The following is an 18,729-nucleotide window of genomic DNA, read 5'->3' as shown; positions in this document are numbered from 1 at the left end:
TCTCCACCCCCTAATGACATGGAAATAAAGTTTGCTTCAGGCTGAAGCCCTGTAGTGCCAGGGGCTTCAGGTCAGTCAGGGAATGGAGAGGAAGGTCACCGCTCCCTTTCCCAATTCCTACCTGTGACGAGTTGGGAAGGGGTGGGGTAGAGGCTGCAGGCAGGCAAGATGGGAGCAGAAAAATCGAGTCTGCGCAGTTTGTCATCAGGATTTCTGAAGACACACTGTGCAGACTCCAGGTTTCAGCTTCCTGCGTTTCTGTTAATTGCAGGCCGTGTGGATGCCAGTTACTGCTCCCGCATCTGTGCTTGATTGGCAACAGCAGTCAGGAGCAGCTGCAGCACGCAAGGATTTGGGCACTGCCAGTGTGCATTACCTAGTAGCAGTCTGATCCCGACGGTTCCCAAGTGGACCAGGCACCAAGCCCAGGTAGGTGAGTAAAAAAAGCAAAGTGGTTTATGCATCTGCAAAGCAATACAGAATCACAGTCAGTGACAAAGCATGTTGCTTTGACAGTGAAGGTGAATTGCTAAACCGAAGTCCGGACTCTACCTCAGTAGTGCCAGCGTCGGGGGGTTTAATTGGTAATTAATGCTAGCTGCACCAGCACGATGTATTACTTTTCAAAGTTTTTAGCTCTGAATTCCTAACTCATCTCCTCGGAGGAGAAGGGTAGGCCGGGGGTGTCAGAGGGAAGATATTACAGTTTATTATCACTGGCCATAAATCAGTAGCAGTGGTCGCGGTGACAGTCCCGAGACATTTCATGTTCTTGTGGCTGCGCCGCCTTTCCTTTATAATACGAAACATATTTTTGATTGAGTACAAAACGACTCCATTAACGAATAAAGGATGATTTATCAGTCTTTGAAAATATTTAAAGTCTCAGTTCTTTTGGAAAAGTAGCTAAGTAACAGCAGCTTTTCTGGTGAAAGCATCCAATGCAATGGATGGCTACATTATGAGGAGTGTGTGATGTTTGTGAATCTGGGCAACATTGATTTTTGTTTATTTATGTGTTTGGACATTGCCACTGTTGGTCATGTTAATGACAAAAACAGACAGACCGGAGTGTGCAAGTGCAGTGAGGCTTTTGTGTGGACTCTGGAGGGGTTTGGTGTAACTGGAAGGCCATAAATCAGCAGCAGTGATTACATGTGCCAGTCTGAGGCCCTGCCTCAGCAGTAGTCAATTCGATTTTTACTTGTACCAAGTTCCTGCACTTACATTTTTGTTGCTGTGCTGTTTTAAAGTTCTTGAAGCTCAGTTGTGGCCTGCATGATGTTTAGAAAAATCTCTAAACCATGCACTGAAGACTGCTTTTTTTGTTTTAAAATCTTTGTCCAGCAATGGATTTAACAATTTCGAGAGATGTTTTAAATTTGTCTGATTTGACACGCCTTCAGACCTTATTCTGTATTGACATTGAAAATTAATGTCTTTGTTTTTTTTTAAAACTTGCTGAACAGCAGCTTTTTGGTGAAATCATCCAATCCAATGAATGACTGCAAAGAGTGTGTGGTGTTTATATAATCTTGCCAACAACGACTTTGTGTATTTATGTTTGGGCACTCTTAATTCTGTTAGTGTATGAACAGACACAAGTGCACAACAAGTGCAGTGTGGCCTTTGTGTGGAGGGTTTTGGTATCACTGAAAGCATGTTGCTATGCAATTAAACCAGAGCCTAGACTCTGCGTCAGCAGTGAGTTACTTGGGGCCTCATTTATGAAAGCCTTGCGCCATCGGTGCGTTACTTTTTCCCATGTTAACAGTGATGCACTGGCGGCGCAAGTCCTTCATAAATAAGGCCCCTGGTGTGCTGCACAAAGTATTTCTTTTCAGCTGTGTGTGTGTGTGTAAGGCTGGATCCAGAAGAGGGTCAACTGGGGATGCTGGGATTGTATGCAGCATCACCCCCAAAATGCAATTATTCTGGAGGTGGTGACTCTGGGACCACATTTTGCTGTTTAGTTCAATATGTTCATCCCCCACCATGAATCATTGTCTCCTAGCCATTGGTCAGTCAGATCCTTGAAATAGGTGTGGTAACTGGCATCTGATCCAGCGGCCTATAGAAAATATATCATAAACAACGCTACCCAACTTCATAACCTATAAACAAAATTCTACACTAACTTATGGACCCATTTATAAACATGACATATTTTGGGCCTACTGAATCAGGTGGTCAGATTAAATCTATATACACATTATTTACAAACTATATACAAATTATACATCTGCGGAAAGAATATTGTCATTAGAATAAATCTTAACCGTTTAAACGACCACCATTGGCGATGGGATCTAGCTAATAGTAACCTGCACTTCTGAATAACTAAGACCAGCTTGTTTGTCAAAAGTAAGATTTTATTTACTAAATTATGGTATTTCAAAATGTAATTTTATAAATGCAATTTTATTAGCATTAAAGTAAGCATGTTTGAAAAGCTTCATGAGAAAATTACAGTTTAAGTAAGAAATTCAAAGTTTAAGTAAGATTTAACAGTTTAGCATTTCTAAAGCCTAAGTCCCTAGCTAAGCTAAATAAATGAAATTAAAGTAAAGTTCAATGAGGATTCTTACGTGTTCCACGCAAAGTCCAGCAGCACTTCACCCTCATCGGAAAGTCAGAAAGCAGCAGCCAGCCCATCCCTAAGGGCATGACTTTTTATACCTTTCTATGCTAGCTAAACTAAGCGAAGGAAAGTTTTCATAAATCCTCGAAGTCCCATTGGTTGAGAGTGACAAGTGACATGTCACCCACATTTCAAAAGTTCCATTAGGTCACGTTTCTTAAAGACCATTGTCTTTTCCGAATGCAACCAGGAGCTTCCTTGGTTTGCAACAATTGTAAATCAATGTTCTCACAGTGTTCATTTCATTTCCGCGGGTGCCAAGTTAGAGCTGGCAAAATTGTCTTTTATCACTTGCTTCCGACCTTGGCCACGTCCGACAAAATGGTGACAGCATGTCAGATTTGCTTAGTGAATGCAGTTTTGACGAACACTTTTTTTCAGAATGGGCTTCTCGTGTGGTTGTGCAGAAGTAAATTTCAGCTTTAGCAAACTCGAGCAAACTAGGCCCAAAAGTAGGCAACTTATGTTTTCTAGTAATAAACAAAAACAAGAAAAGTATTAATGTAAGAAATAATGTTGATTCTGTATCCACCCTAGGTTTACTAATTAATTAACCCTCCCAATTAGTCTAATGTTACCTAGCAAATGCAAACAAATAAAGCAGCGTTTATATCTACCAGTCTTCATTAATCCATGAGACTTATGTGCACCTAGAATAGTAGAAATGACATCACATAGACAAGGAAAAGCAAAATAAGCACATGCTTCTTTTAAGTTTGCTGCAGTTAGTAATGACAAAAACGAAAACGACAAATTATTTTATTATTTTGCACGAACGAAAAGATGCAACATTTATGCACGTTTATGAGCACACATGTTAGTCCCCCCATGTGTAAAGTTTAATCTAAGTTGTATTAATACAATACATCACAAATCATTAATATTATTATTCATGTTATGGAAATGTGACTTTGCGAGTTTAAACAAAATTTTGTTTTCTATCTCGCTCCATCAACTCTCTCATCTGGTGATTAACAAATCACCACACCAACACCCAAAATTTTGTAATTTAAATTTCCGAGAAATTGATTCAAATTCATTTGTATCAGTAATCCTAAAAATCTGTTTCTGCATAATCTTTGGAATTAGCATAACACTCTCTATGTAACTCCTGTAATTCTATCTCCCTTTCTTCTTCTTTTCTAAGTTTATAGATTCTTTTCTTTTCTTTCAACTGCTTCTTTCTCTTATGCAACAAACAACCTATTTTTGTCAAAATAAAAATGAATACTATTATAATCAAAGGTGCCAAAATCTTGCCAAGAATTGAACTACCAATGTCATGAAACCAATTTTTAATTGCTTGGAATCTTTTTGAAAGTTTCCCTGTAAAATCATCTTCTTCTAAAGGAATTATTTCTGAATGCATTTGTGTAATGTTCTTAATGTACATCTCTATATTCTTACTTTCATCAGGTATATATGTGCAACAATGTTGTACGTGTAAAATGCCACAGACTCCTCCTTCTTTTGCTAGGAGTATGTCAAAAGCAAGACGATCTTGAATCACCATAGATCTGATTGCAACTACTTCAACATTCACTAATTGGAATCCATCAGCTGTGTCTGTTGACAATCTGTCAACAATTGTGGACAATTTTCTAATTCTCCCTGCATTTAGGGTTATACCAACAAAAGGTATTACTGCTTGAAAAATATCTCCCAGAACTTCTGTAAAAGTTTCTCTTTTGACTCTATTTACATAATTATGAATTTTGAACAATCCTTCTGAATCTCTATCAACATGAAACACTTTAGGAAAAACAATTCCCACATAACAAGTTCCATACCAATGGTCTGGAAGGTTGTAGTAGGCTTTGTCACCACAAACAAAATAAATCCCAGAGAAGATTGGATCTTTTCCACCTTTGAATCCCCAACCTCCCAAAATCTGATAAGTATCTTCACAGTTACTTGCACCTACAAAATAATTATCAAAAAGTGTATTATCTCTTCTAATGCAAAGCTTTCCACTAACTGGTTTATCTATGTGAATAGCAACATTTTCAAGCATTTTGCCATTTAATTTCTCATCCTCTTTTTGCCAGAATTTTGACTTAGTCTGCTTGACTAATTCGTTTCTTTTGTAAATTGCTCTTCTCTCCTCAACCATATTCAAAAATTTCTTTCCCTCAGCACTCAATTTGCATGTTAGATTATTCTTGTAAGCATACTCATAAGTGAGTTCGTTAGTAACAAGGAAAAATTCTCTCATTTGTTTCGCTTTCTTGTGCTTATTTAAAGCACCCTCAATCTTTATATTCGCAAAAATCTCGTCAAAATCTGAATAGTAATATTCTAAGCGTCCAGTTTGATAAAATAAACTAGTTAACACACTACATGTTACACCATATGTGAGAGGAAGCATATTGTATGTCACTCCCTCAGAAACAGAAGCAGGTAACTTGACGCAGACATAGCAGTCTTTTGCATCCATTACCTTGACATATTCACTTAAAAGCTTTGTGAATGTATTACTTGAAAAATCACTAATAGATTTATCTTGATGAAAGTTAGGTTGATGATCAATAACTTTAGCAGATGCACTATGTTTAGTTTGACTAACCAAAGCTTTGCTTGTCATGTTAACTTTGTGTAATTCTCTATTCATCTCTAATGGGATGATCACAGCTAAAACTAACCAGAGCAGAATTAAAATGAGCAGACACACCAGAGTCATCTTACAGCATCTCTTAAAAACAGAACACTTTGAAGTGCTCTCCTTAACATAAGGCATTTTTGTTAGTTTTGCCACAAAATTAAAAACAAAATTAATTTTAAAATTTCTTAAGACTTAAACTATTTATACCCCCCTTTTAAAATAATTTTATTTTTAAAACCCTAAACAAGTTTTCTTCGACCTTATGTCATACATAAGATTTCTTCAACTAAACAGTTTTTCTTCGACCTTATGTCAGCTAACAAAATTTCTTCAGCCTTTTGCCAAATTAAAATTTCTGTACTTCAATCATTGTCACTAATTTCCTCTATTTCATTTTCTTCTTCACTACTACCATAAATGTCAATAACGGGTGGAATTACTAAATAAGTCCACTCAGGAGACTTGTATTTCTGGTTTGGTCTCACTATTCTTTTTCCTTTTCTCAACACCACTTCAATTTTCCTTCCAACTCCCACTTCTTTTCCAGGACTCTTTTGACTACTGATTTCTTCAACTTGCTCTTTAGGTTTCTTGATCAACCTGACTCTCAATCTTCCACCAGGCCAGTAGTCTGCTTTTCTCACGTATTTCTTCTTTGGTTCAGAAGCATTTTATTCTGACTTCCAAGCCCTTTTCTTTCTGTTTTCACTTGCACCATCCACGTCACTTTCTTCAGTTTCGTAGTCTGAAATTTCAATTGACTCAGGAACTTCTCTATTTGGCAGTTTTACTCCTTCAGGAACACTTCTCTGATTTCCAATACTGGTACTTGGTAATTCGTCTTCTTCTTCTTCAATTACCTCCAACTTCCCAGACTTTGGATTTCTGTTCCGCTTCTCTGTCTTTAATAGAAACAACTGAATCCTCAGTTATCTTTCCTTTTAACAGATTCTCTTCACCTTCAGAATCAATTTCAATAATTTCTAAGTCTTTTCTTGTTAAATTTTCATTCACAGGTACAGGTTCCAGATGTCGACCTTCTTGTCGATTTTCAGATCTGGATTTATTTCACCTTCTGCTTCAGAATCAGAATCGTCTGTAGTATCACTTTCAACATCAGAACTCTCAGGAGTTGGTACTGGAATAGTATGACTAGGGTGAATCCAACGTTTCAATCCTTTGCATTTTACAGCATTAGTAGTGATCAAAATTATTTGCCTAGGCTTCTGCCATCTAGGAGCCAGACAATTTCTTCTCCGATGTACTTTCGTTCTGACCCAGTCACCAGGTCTCAGGTCATGTGTCAAAACTTTCTCATTTGATTGTGCTTCAGTTCCCACCTGATTAGACACAGAAGTCACTATATCAGATAACCTTTTACAGTAATCCAAAATAGCACTGTCATTTATGCTCAACAGTTTACCTACAGGTACAAAAGCTTGCCTCATAACTCTTCCCATTAATATTTCATGAGGACTCAAACCTGTCTTTTTATCTGGTGTACTTCTTAATGACATCAAAACAAGTGGAAGAGCATCTGTCCACTTTACACCTGTTTCAAGACACATTTTTCCAATTCTGTTTTTAATTGTTCCATTAATCTGTTCAACTACCCCAGATGCCTCTGGTCTGTATGCACAGTGTATTTTCTGCTCAATGCTCAAAGCTTCACAAATTAACTTCATCAGTTTGTTATCGAAATGGCTTCCTCCATCACTCTCAATAGTGACTGGAAAACCGTACCTTGGGATAATTTCTCTGAGCAGTAGTTTTGCTACTGTAATTGAATCACAATGTCTTGTAGGAAATGCTTCTACCCATCTTGAAAATAAACAAACAATTACAAGAACATATTTTAAGCAATTGTGTAAGGGCATTTCAATGAAATCCATCTGTAACCTGGTAAAAGGACCACCCTCTCGACCAATTATTCCTGTCCCCACCAATGATTTTCTGTTTGGATTCATTTGTTGGCAAGACAAACACCTTTGACAAAAAGATTCTGCAATTGTTCTGAATTTAGTATTGAACCAAGTTTCTCTGAAAAGTCTAATCATAGAATCTCTTCCAAGATGTGCTGGACCATGATATAATCTGGCCATATCTGCAATCAAGCAATTCGGTAAGACTACTCTGCCATCTTTGTAAACCCACACTCCATCTTCTTCACGTGGTCTATAATCTGATCTTAACCACAGATCTTTTTCCTCATCATCTGCTTCATTTTGTAATTCTTTAATCTCATTCCATGTTTCTACAACTGTTGTTAGCATTAATGAATTTGAATCAGTTTCTTTACTCCTCTCCCGATTGTATGAATAACCTTTTCTTGCACAGAATTTTGCCGTTTCATCTGCAAATGCATTGCCTTTTGAGATATAATCAACTCCTTTAGTGTGCGCTGCACACTTGACAATTGCGATTTCTTTCGGCAATTGTATTGCTTCAATTAATCTCCTAATGAAAATTGCATTTTTAATTGGAGATCCTGCTGATGTCATATAGCCTCTCTGAGACCAGAGTTGTCCATAATCATGTACAACTCCATATCCATATTGACTATCAGTAATGATGGTAACTCTTATATCCTTTGATACTTCGCAAGCACGAATTAAAGCAATCAATTCAGCCACTTGTGCTGATCGAACTCCTTCAAGACATGATGCTTCTTCAACATCTGCAACTGTGCAGACTGAATTTGAGGCTTTCAAGACACCTCCTTCTGATCTCAAACATGAGCCATCTACAAAGTAGACAAAATCTGATTCAGATAGAGGTCTATCTTTGATATCATGTCTTGGTTTCGTGCAGAATTCCATAACATCTAAACATTCATGTTCTGTTTCGATGTTATCAATGATCTCAGAATCAGGCAGTAATGTAGAAGGATTCAGATTCAAACATCTTGAAATTGAAACATTATCTGCTCCTAGTATGATTTTCTCATACTTTGTCAATCTGCTGCTTGTCAGATGCTGAGTTTTACCTCTTGTCAGCAATATTTCAACTGAATGAGGCACAAAAACTTTCACAGGAAATCCCATAATGATTCCTTCACTCTGTTCAAGACTAACACTTGTAGCTGCAACTGCTTTCAAGCAACCTGGTAATGCTTTTGCAATGGGATCTAGAACTGCAGAGAAGTATGCTATAGGTTTCTTTAAATTTCCATGTCTCTGAATTAATACAGACAATGCACACCCTTCTCTCTCGCTGCAATACAGTTCAAAATCTTTCTCATAATTCGGCATACCTAAAGCAGGAGCTTGGCATAAGCTCTTTTTCAAATTCTCAAAAGATTCCATCTCAATTTCATTGAGAATAATTGGATCTTTTACATCAGACTTTGTCAGTCTCTGTAGTGGTTTTGCAATTACTGAAAATCCACTTATCCATTGTCGACAGTAACCAACCATTCCTAAGAACATTCTGACTTGTCTCTGTGTTCTTGGAGGTTGCATTGCTTGAATCATTTTAATTCTTTCAATTGTCACTTGCCTTTTTCCCTTTGCAATTCTGTGACCAAGATATTTTACTTCTTGTTTGCAAAACTGTAATTTTCCTGGAGACACTTTATGTCCTTCTTCTGCAAGGCGATTTAACAGTATTATTGTGTCTGTCACACAATTTTCTCTTGTCTTTGCAGCTATCAACAAATCGTCAATATACTGCACTAACGTAGACCTACCTGGTAAGTCCAAGTTTTCCAAAGATCTTTTTAACAATTCGTTAAAGATTGAAGGACTTTCTGTATAGCCCTGAGGGATTCTAGACCATCCGAGGGTCTTACCTTGGAATCTGAAAGCAAAGATTTCATAACTGTCTGGATGTAAGGGAACAGTAAAGAATGCATTGCAAAGATCTATGACAGTGTACCATTCAGCATCATGTGGAATCTGGTACAGAATTACTGCTGGATTTGGAACCACAGGACAACATGGAACAATGATTTGATTAACCTTTCGCAAATCCTGTACGATCCTAAATGTTCCATTTGACTTTTTAACTCCCATAATTGGTGAATTACAAGGACTACTCTCCATTTCTTTTAATACACCTTGTTTGATTAATTTTTCAATTATAGGCGTAATACCTTCGATTGTTTCTGCTTTCATTTTATACTGTGGAATATTAGGAAATTCTATTCCCTGTTTCAATGTAATTTTTACTGGATCTACGTTTTTCATCAGACCCATGTCATTCCCAGTAAAATCCCATATATCAGATTTCACTGTTTCCTTGAGCTCTTCAGGCAAATCTTTCTCTTCAAATGCAGGAAACAATTTTGTTTCTTCTGCTTCCATCATCATCATTGTCATTCTGTACAAACCACCTTCCTCCATTGTTTGTAACTCAACTCCATCAGGAGAACATTATATTCTGCAATTCATTTTACACAGAATATCTCTGCCTAGTAAATTTACTGGACTACTATTACAAACCACAAATCTGTGTTTATCTCTATAATTTCCAATTTCAACTGGAACTGGATCAGTTAAATCAGTTTTAATTTGTTGATTGCTTACTCCAACAACTTGGATGGTATCCCCAGAGAGAGGTAGGTTTTCAATTTCTACTGATCTAACAGTAGAACGGGTAGCACCAGTGTCCACTAGAAAAGTGATGTCTACATCGTTAACTTTCCCGTTTACAAATGGACCGGACTGGTCAACCTCAAGAGTGGCTCCAACAACACACTCTTCCTCCTCTCTCGGGCACCGTCAGCAATAATCATCCGAATCACTGTCTTGGCTTTCTGTTAACAAAAATTGTTGTGAAGCATTTTGCATTTGCACTCTTTGTTGCTTTTGCTGTTTTTGCGGTCTTATTACCTGTTCGTTTCCCTGAAATCCCACGTTTGGATTATATTTTTGAACTCCCCCACAATTCGGAAATGGTGGTTGTGGCAATTGATCCTGACAGTTATTCACCTGTTGCTGTTGCTGTCGCTGAATGTTTAACTCGTTTAACCCCTGTTGCATCTGTAGCTGTTGCTGCAGGTCAACACCATTCTGCATCTGTGGATTTAATAAGGGATTCTTTAAGTTTCTAGGAGGTTTAGGACATTCGTCTCTCCAATGTCCAATTTCGCCACAATTAAAACAAGGTAATCTTTGTTTCAACTCCTCAATCTTTGGGCTAAATTTTCTTGGAAAAATATTACCTTTAAGCTTTCCTTGTATCTGGTTCGTATTTCCAGTTTGAACAAAATTTGTGTTTTTATTACCCATGCTGGCAATTTGTTGCTCAGCCACTTTTACCTGAGCCCACATGGCTTTCTCCTTGAGCTTCTTTTGTCTCACCTCTAACTCATCACTGCAATACTTAGCTTTTCTCAGAATATCGTCCACAGAAAGTGATTGCCATCCTACTATGCTATTTCTAATCATATCTCCAATTTCAGGTTTTAGTCCATAAACGAATCTATAGATAAAATGACTCATGTCCTTTTCATCTAATTTTTCATAGCCACTGTATTGTTTAAAAATTAACAGTAACCTCTCATAAAAGGAATGAACTGATTCTTTTGTTTCCTGATTTGTCCTTTCTATTTTAACCCAATCAACTTCTTTGGGTGGAATTTTGTTTTTCATCCAAACGATCACTTTTTCGTAAAAATCCATTACAAGAGGATTTGGGGCACCTGTTTCTTTGATTCGCTCAGGTTCTGTTTTTGGCCAACTTATTGATATTTTACATTCTGTCCAAAGATCTGATGGTACGACAATGTCGAAAAATCCATCTAAATCAATCCACAGAACTTTTGACACTTTGATAAATCTATCCACTTGTCTATACCACTCTACTGGTTTCTCCCTCAATTTTGGAAAGTCATTTGTGAATAGCAGTATGTCCTGTCTTGACCAAGGGACATGAACATATCCTCCACCTGCAATCTCTCTCATTGGAAATTGTTTTGACAATTTTTCCAATCTTTCATCTTCCTTCTTTTTCGTCCATTTTACTCTCCACTTATTGAGTTCTCCCAGCTTTTTGATGTAAACAATCAAATCTTTTATATGCACTATTCTTCCCATTGAGTTCAAACTCTCAATGTCACTTTCCGAAAAGTCTAGTCTGTAATGTTTTGCAAAATTCTTTTGTTTACTCACATCGATTTCAAGTTCGGCTGCTAGATCTTCTAATTGATCATATTTATTTTTAGTTTTCCACTGTATACTTTTACAAATGAACAGTAGTTCATCATCTCGATAATAATTTAAACTATCTGGACCAATTGTTCCAATTATTAATTCTTCGATATTTGCTTTTAATTTAGCCACATCAAGTTTCGGAGTAGTCACCCTAACTTCAGGACTCCCTACATCTGAAATAGCACCCATTGGTGTTTTTGGAGATAAATCCTCATTAAAAGTTAAATCTGGCATTCTCGATCTCGAAGAGTTTATTTCAGATATGTCTGAGTAAAATTTTTCAGCAGCTTTTTGAATTTCTGCATTTAAAGGAATAGTTAACCCTGTTTTGTTTGATTCTCTTTGGTCAAATACAGGCTGAACAGGACCAATCGTTACTGGAACTGTCACAGCTTCCATGCTTTTTGTCATTCGTTTAATTAATTCTTCTTTAGATTTAAAATATTCAGCAGAATCAACAGCCTCAACGTTTCTTGTTTCTCTTGCATAGTCTTTTGGAGCTTCCCTTGCTCTTGGAGTCATTGCAAAATGTCTACCTTCATTTCGAGCATTATCAAATTCTGGTCTTCTTGGAGTTTCAATAATTTCACAATTATTTGGATAAAGTTTTGGAGCTTCATTAATTGGAGGTGCACTCGGTGAAGTTTCAGTAGAAACCACCGGAGTAGACCATGATCTAGGAGGTCTCAAAGGTTGATTCTTTCTAGCTGTAGTGTATATTTCTTCCATAACTGCATCTTCAGATTCGCTTTCTATAGATTTCCCAGCAGGAGTACCCATAACCATTTCCTGAATTAAATACAATCCTTCACTCATGTTTCCCTGCCTCCACATTCGCAACCTGTCTTCATGAGTATCTCTTCTCCAAGCTGGAGTTTTAGTAGGTCTTTTAATTCCACTAGCTTCTCTTTGTAACTGATACATCTCGTCTTCCCACTCAACTAAAGCTTCAAATTGAGTTGGTCTCGGTTTTGGAATAAGAGCATTCATTTTCTCTCGTAAATTTCTCAAGACTTTTACATTAAATGAACCATCATCAGGCCAAGTTAAAACACCGTCGTTTTTAGTATAGCGTTTCCACCTATCGAACCATAAAACAGTATGATATCCATATTCACCTTCCATGTACGCTGCAGGTGTTTTATACTTATGAAGTAATTTACCACCTCGCGTTTCGATTTTCTTGTCAGGTGAAAATAAATTTTTAAGTTTCTGAAATAATGTTGGCTTTTTCTCAACATGTTTAAAATGATAACTCATTTTTAAAAGTTAAATTTAATTCGTAAAATCGTTCGTAAAATATTTCCGGGATGTTCCGCAAAGCAACCAATCCGTGCGCGAAACACACCAACAAGCCAATGACAGTTGAGCTACGTCAGTTTCCTGCTCAACGAATAAAATGGAGTTTTTCTGAAGGACCAATCAGCTTACAGGTCGTCAGAGACTCAAGAGCCAATCAGAGTATAGCTTGTGACGTAGGTCACCCAATCCCAGCGCGGCTCTGTGACGTACACAGCAGCTGCGGTTTCTCGCTTCTCACTCCTAGCGCTTACCCCTCCTTCACAAAATCTTTTCACAGCGCCATTTTAAGGGCACTTTTCAGTGTAAATTAATTCTTTAACAATGACAATAAGGACTCATCTGTTTGTTTCACTATTTAGGATAGTTTACATACATTCAAGTATCCACACTTCGGAATAGTCGGCGCTATTCACACTAAGGATAATTTTCAATTGTCAGTGGAGTAACTCTTACCCCACCCTTCTAACACGTAAAATTATGAACTCGTTTTCCTCTGAACGCACCGTGAAGTGACAGTTCTAAGAGTTCCACTTGAACATAAATTACAAATCAAATTCGCACTTTCACACGGAAAATTCCCTAATTTCAAACACACATGAAATCCGTACAGGACTCTCACCTGTTTATAGAAATCATGCACCGTTAGCAAAATAACGGCGTTATCCGTACAGGACTCTAACCTGTTTATAGATATAAAACATGTACCCCTACAGGACTCTAACCTGTTTATAGATAATCATGCACCGACGCTACTCTGCCCTTCATTCAAGCTCGGATATAACTAATACTTTTATCACAGTGAGTTTTATGGAAGGCGCTTTGTCCCTATTCTCATGCTGCTCTAATTTCTTAGAAAACCCTCACTTTACAAGATTCACACCTAGCCCTAACACTGTGCTGCACGGCGACAACACTATGGTACACGGCGGTACCTCTTGTGATACTCGGCGATATCACTGCAAACAGAACAGATGACTTGCGTGACTAATTTCTTGCCACACAATCTATACCGGTATAGCTTACAGATAGCACGAAAAACAAACTCAACATGTGTTAAAACATCGATCCTATTTCCGTACCATAACACTTTAGTAACCCTTAGCAACCAACATATTACCTTGGTTACCCTTAGCAACCATCCTCTGCTACCAGAGAATTGATCCAGCGGCCTATAGAAAATATATCATAAACAACGCTACCCAACTTCATAACCTATAAACAAAATTCTACACTAACTTATGGACCCATTTATAAACATGACATATTTTGGGCCTACTGAATCAGGTGGTCAGATTAAATCTATATACACATTATTTACAAACTATATACAAATTATACATCTGCGGAAAGAATATTGTCATTAGAATAAATCTTAACCGTTTAAACGACCACCATTGGCGATGGGATCTAGCTAATAGTAACCTGCACTTCTGAATAACTAAGACCAGCTTGTTTGTCAAAAGTAAGATTTTATTTACTAAATTATGGTATTTCAAAATGTAATTTTATAAATGCAATTTTATTAGCATTAAAGTAAGCATGTTTGAAAAGCTTCATGAGAAAATTACAGTTTAAGTAAGAAATTCAAAGTTTAAGTAAGATTTAACAGTTTAGCATTTCTAAAGCCTAAGTCCCTAGCTAAGCTAAATAAATGAAATTAAAGTAAAGTTCAATGAGGATTCTTACGTGTTCCACGCAAAGTCCAGCAGCACTTCACCCTCATCGGAAAGTCAGAAAGCAGCAGCCAGCCCATCCCTAAGGGCATGACTTTTTATACCTTTCTATGCTAGCTAAACTAAGCGAAGGAAAGTTTTCATAAATCCTCGAAGTCCCATTGGTTGAGAGTGACAAGTGACATGTCACCCACATTTCAAAAGTTCCATTAGGTCACGTTTCTTAAAGACCATTGTCTTTTCCGAATGCAACCAGGAGCTTCCTTGGTTTGCAACAATTGTAAATCAATGTTTTCACAGTGTTCATTTCATTTCCGCGGGTGCCAAGTTAGAGCTGGCAAAATTGTCTTTTATCACTTGCTTCCGACCTTGGCCACGTCCGACAAAATGGTGACAGCATGTCAGATTTGCTTAGTGAATGCAGTTTTGACGAACACTTTTTTTCAGAATGGGCTTCTCGTGTGGTTGTGCAGAAGTAAATTTCAGCTTTAGCAAACTCGAGCAAACTAGGCCCAAAAGTAGGCAACTTATGTTTTCTAGTAATAAACAAAAACAAGAAAAGTATTAATGTAAGAAATAATGTTGATTCTGTATCCACCCTAGGTTTACTAATTAATTAACCCTCCCAATTAGTCTAATGTTACCTAGCAAATGCAAACAAATAAAGCAGCGTTTATATCTACCAGTCTTCATTAATCCATGAGACTTATGTGCACCTAGAATAGTAGAAATGACATCACATAGACAAGGAAAAGCAAAATAAGCACATGCTTCTTTTAAGTTTGCTGCAGTTAGTAATGACAAAAACGAAAACGACAAATTATTTTATTATTTTGCACGAACGAAAAGATGCAACATTTATGCACGTTTATGAGCACACATGTTAGTCCCCCCATGTGTAAAGTTTAATCTAAGTTGTATTAATACAATACATCACAAATCATTAATATTATTATTCATGTTATGGAAATGTGACTTTGCGAGTTTAAACAAAATTTTGTTTTCTATCTCGCTCCATCACATCCAAGTTTGTTGTTTCTCTCGCTGAGAATCCATTCACAAAACGTCTCGCCATCTGCACACATTCCTTAAGAAGAAAGTCTAGCTTACCTACAGAGCTAGGACATTTCCAAGGTACTTTAAAAGTTCTTGTACAAAAGCCTATAAAAGTTATTGATTTTTGTTCCTTTTATCTTAAAGTTCACCAGACAATTCATAATGTTATCCCATTATTTGCTAAAGATTTACATGGGAAATGGTGACTGGCCTCCCAAAAATGGTGTGTCTCATTAATGTTAACACCAATGCTTTACCCTTCCCCCCCACCACGCACCGCCCAGCCACACCACTCTCAAATTTCACCAGCCGCCACTGGGAAGGAGTTAATGGTTGCGGTGAGAGCAGGGGCGATGGTGGTGCTTCCTAGGTTAAAGAAGTGGGGCCAAGGGTAAGAAGGGGTTCGGAGTATATGGTTTTAATGAAGGCTGTATTGTGTTTGTTCGACAGGGGGTTCCAGTTGTTGATCTGCTGTTTGGCAATGGTGGCGGAGTTCAGATGGTCGAGGAGGTCCGGGTCGGTGGGCTGAGGGTCAACTTTGTTGGAGATCCTGGCAATCTTCTTGTCAAAAAAGTTTGAGAGGTCATCACATAGTGTTTAGGATGGATTGATGTCACTATTGGCAACTGCTGGGTTGGAGAACTCCTTGCCAATGGTAAACAGTTCTTCGCAGTTGTTTGAGCTGGCTTAGAGTTTGAGAGTTAGGGCTCTTTTCTTTGCATTTAGTAGTTGGTTGTGGTAGAGGTTAGTAGCTGTTTGTGGCAGAGGTTGAGGGTAGCTTGCTATGTGAGTCTTGCAGTGGTGTATATGTTGCTCGCCATTTTCTTTCCAGTTGTTTGCAGCACACAGTCCCTCGTGTACCAGTTGGGATGTTTGTTCTTTTTGGTGTTGATACGGGCAGGGGGGTGCAATGTGGTAGGCGTAGTTGGTGATGCTATCACTGAAGTGTGGCTATACCTGTAGGGTCTTGGTCCATTCTCCTTCGGGTACTCTACCCCATTGCGACAAAGAAGCGCTGTTTTTTTTATTTAAGAGCTGACCCCATAGGCAGTATCCTGAAGTGGAGGATGTAGTGGTCTGATTATGTGCGCTGTGTTATATGGGTGGTTGTGATCCTGTTGTTAGATGAGAAGTTTGGATCTACAGTATGGTCTGCTATTGATGATTTATATTGAGAGAAAATGTGTTACCGCCCTATTCAGACATATGTAATTTAATTTAGTTTTAATATTTATACATTTCTGTACTTCAGATGAGTACATATCTTCATCTACCTGGAGAAGTGTGGCTCACCGGTTAGAGGAGGCAGACCTGGAAGCAGAGGTCAGCCCGGGACCAGGGTTCAATTCCCGGCTCGGCGGGGTCTTGAGTCCTAAAATGTCCATGGACTCGACAATTCTCGCTCCGGTGCCTACTCGATTCACGGGTTCACACTCTGCGACTCTGGGCAATAGCTTGCTTAATCTCCACAACGGCCCCTCGCGGCGGGATGCCTGGCTTTCACCTTGCGGATACCCTGCTGGGGTTATCTCACGGGGGAATACCAGGACGGGTTCCCTAAGCAAGCGCTTAGAAACCGCATGGTGATTTGCGCTATATAAATTCCTGTACATTTACATTTACCTGTAGTGTAATTGGTACAAACCTGTTGGAGCTGTCCGTACATGCCTCTTTAGGGAGCTATATCAAGCATCACTGAACCATTCAATAGCAGTGTCACCGAAGTCTGTGGGCGGGAAACAGAGGGTGCTAGGAATCAATGAAGGCAGCCATGTTTTGGCTTTAACACTCAACACGTGGTCTCCATGCATCTCCTTACCCTAACCTCACTGGGATCTCTTCTGTCTTGCAGGTCATGGAATCAGTGAGGGAAATCTGTTTGGAGTCCTGGACACCCCCATCGTTCTTTCCTCCTTTTCAGACTGGGCCATTCCATTGGGATGAATCGATGGGCAGAAGTGGTTGTCCTACTGTTTATAATACCAGCGGGTGACAGTCGTCTCCCTTCCCGCATCACAAGATCACTGGCAGAATGTGCTCCTCGTATGAATATGGATGTTTCTTGAGACGGACTGCCTTGATGACCTGTGAATATATGGGAATAAAGCTTTCTATATTTTACCTCTTTGCTGGCGTTATTTGGTGTTATTACTATCAAAAAACCAAAATGTCTTCTGCTATGGAAAAAAAATGTGATTAAATCGGAAAATTAAGAACAAATTACACCTGGGACATTGTAATAACTGCTTGTTTTATTTTATTTGCATGTTTCTATTTCTAATTGTTTTATAGAGCACTGGACAACCTCGCTAAGTAAGTGGGAGACCTTTCTCAGGATGGGGAAAACAATGAGGAGCACTAGAAGAAACTAGGCTGGAGCAGGCAAATCAATAAATATATTTATATACATTTTAAGGGCACCCTTGTGTCACCTTTTCCTGACTTATTTTCATGACTTACAGGGCAGCGAAGGGGTTATGTCTGACTGGTCCTTTGGTTATGTTATGTTAATCGCACTTATAGAGCGCACGGTTACCCTGGGGTGTCCTGACGCTAAACTCTGCCTGCTGGGAACAAGAAGATGTGTACTACTGGGAGAAAAGCCAGGTCCTCCAAAATTATCTGAAGGAGAGGACATCTGGGGTATTCCTGAGATGAAAAGGAAGCTCATTCCATGCACTAGAAGCACAAGAGATAAAGCTCCTGCCTCCCCAATTGACTCTTTTGAATAAGGGGACTAGGAGTTGTTTAGCTCCTGTGGAGCGTAGCATTCTTCCAGGGACGTATCATTGAAATTTACACCGAAGGAAATCGGGTCCTGCTCCATTGATGGCCTTGAAGACAGTACAATGTGCCTTAAAGCGTACTCCTTGTTTAACCGGGAGTCAATGAAGTTGCCTAAGATCCTCTTTTACTGAGACAAATTTCGGAGTACCTGACAACAATCTGGCTGCTGCATTTTGGGTAAGTTGGAGCTGATTGATATGTTGCTTTTGGGCATTGAGATATAGGCCATTGCAGTAGTCAAGGCACGACATTATAAGGAACGTTACCACTGTCTTAAGGCTGTTTTCAGTGAGAAAAAACTTAATTTTTCTTATAATTCTTAGTGCCAAAAAGGAGTCCGAGATCACCATACCTATTTGGTCACCCATGGTGAGTTTGTTGTCCACTAGTACCCCAAGGTTTTTTGCTTTCCTAGTTGGTAAGGGGCAGGATCCAAGGTTTTCCGGCCCCCATTCGGGTGTCCACACAAATGGATTATTTCCAAACTTTATAACCTCGGTCTTGCTAGAGTTT

General features: G+C 38.5%; 1 long non-coding RNA gene across 1 annotated transcript in view; it reads left to right on the top strand.

The window, feature by feature from the left end:
- LOC144767464 (uncharacterized) overlaps positions 1 to 17,550 on the top strand; it is a 129,238-nt gene extending 111,688 nt beyond the window's left edge. The window contains exon 3 of the long non-coding RNA XR_013598215.1: positions 17,282 to 17,550. This is a non-coding gene — a long non-coding RNA (uncharacterized LOC144767464). The remainder of the gene's footprint in view (positions 1 to 17,281) is intronic.
- The last annotated feature ends 1,179 nt before the right edge of the window (positions 17,551 to 18,729 follow it).

Source organism: Lissotriton helveticus, chromosome 7, assembly GCF_964261635.1.
Source record: "Lissotriton helveticus chromosome 7, aLisHel1.1, whole genome shotgun sequence".
Lineage (NCBI taxonomy): Eukaryota > Metazoa > Chordata > Amphibia > Caudata > Salamandridae > Lissotriton > Lissotriton helveticus.
Note: the sequence above shows the minus strand (reverse complement) of the source record. Positions and strands in the feature narration are given on the sequence as shown.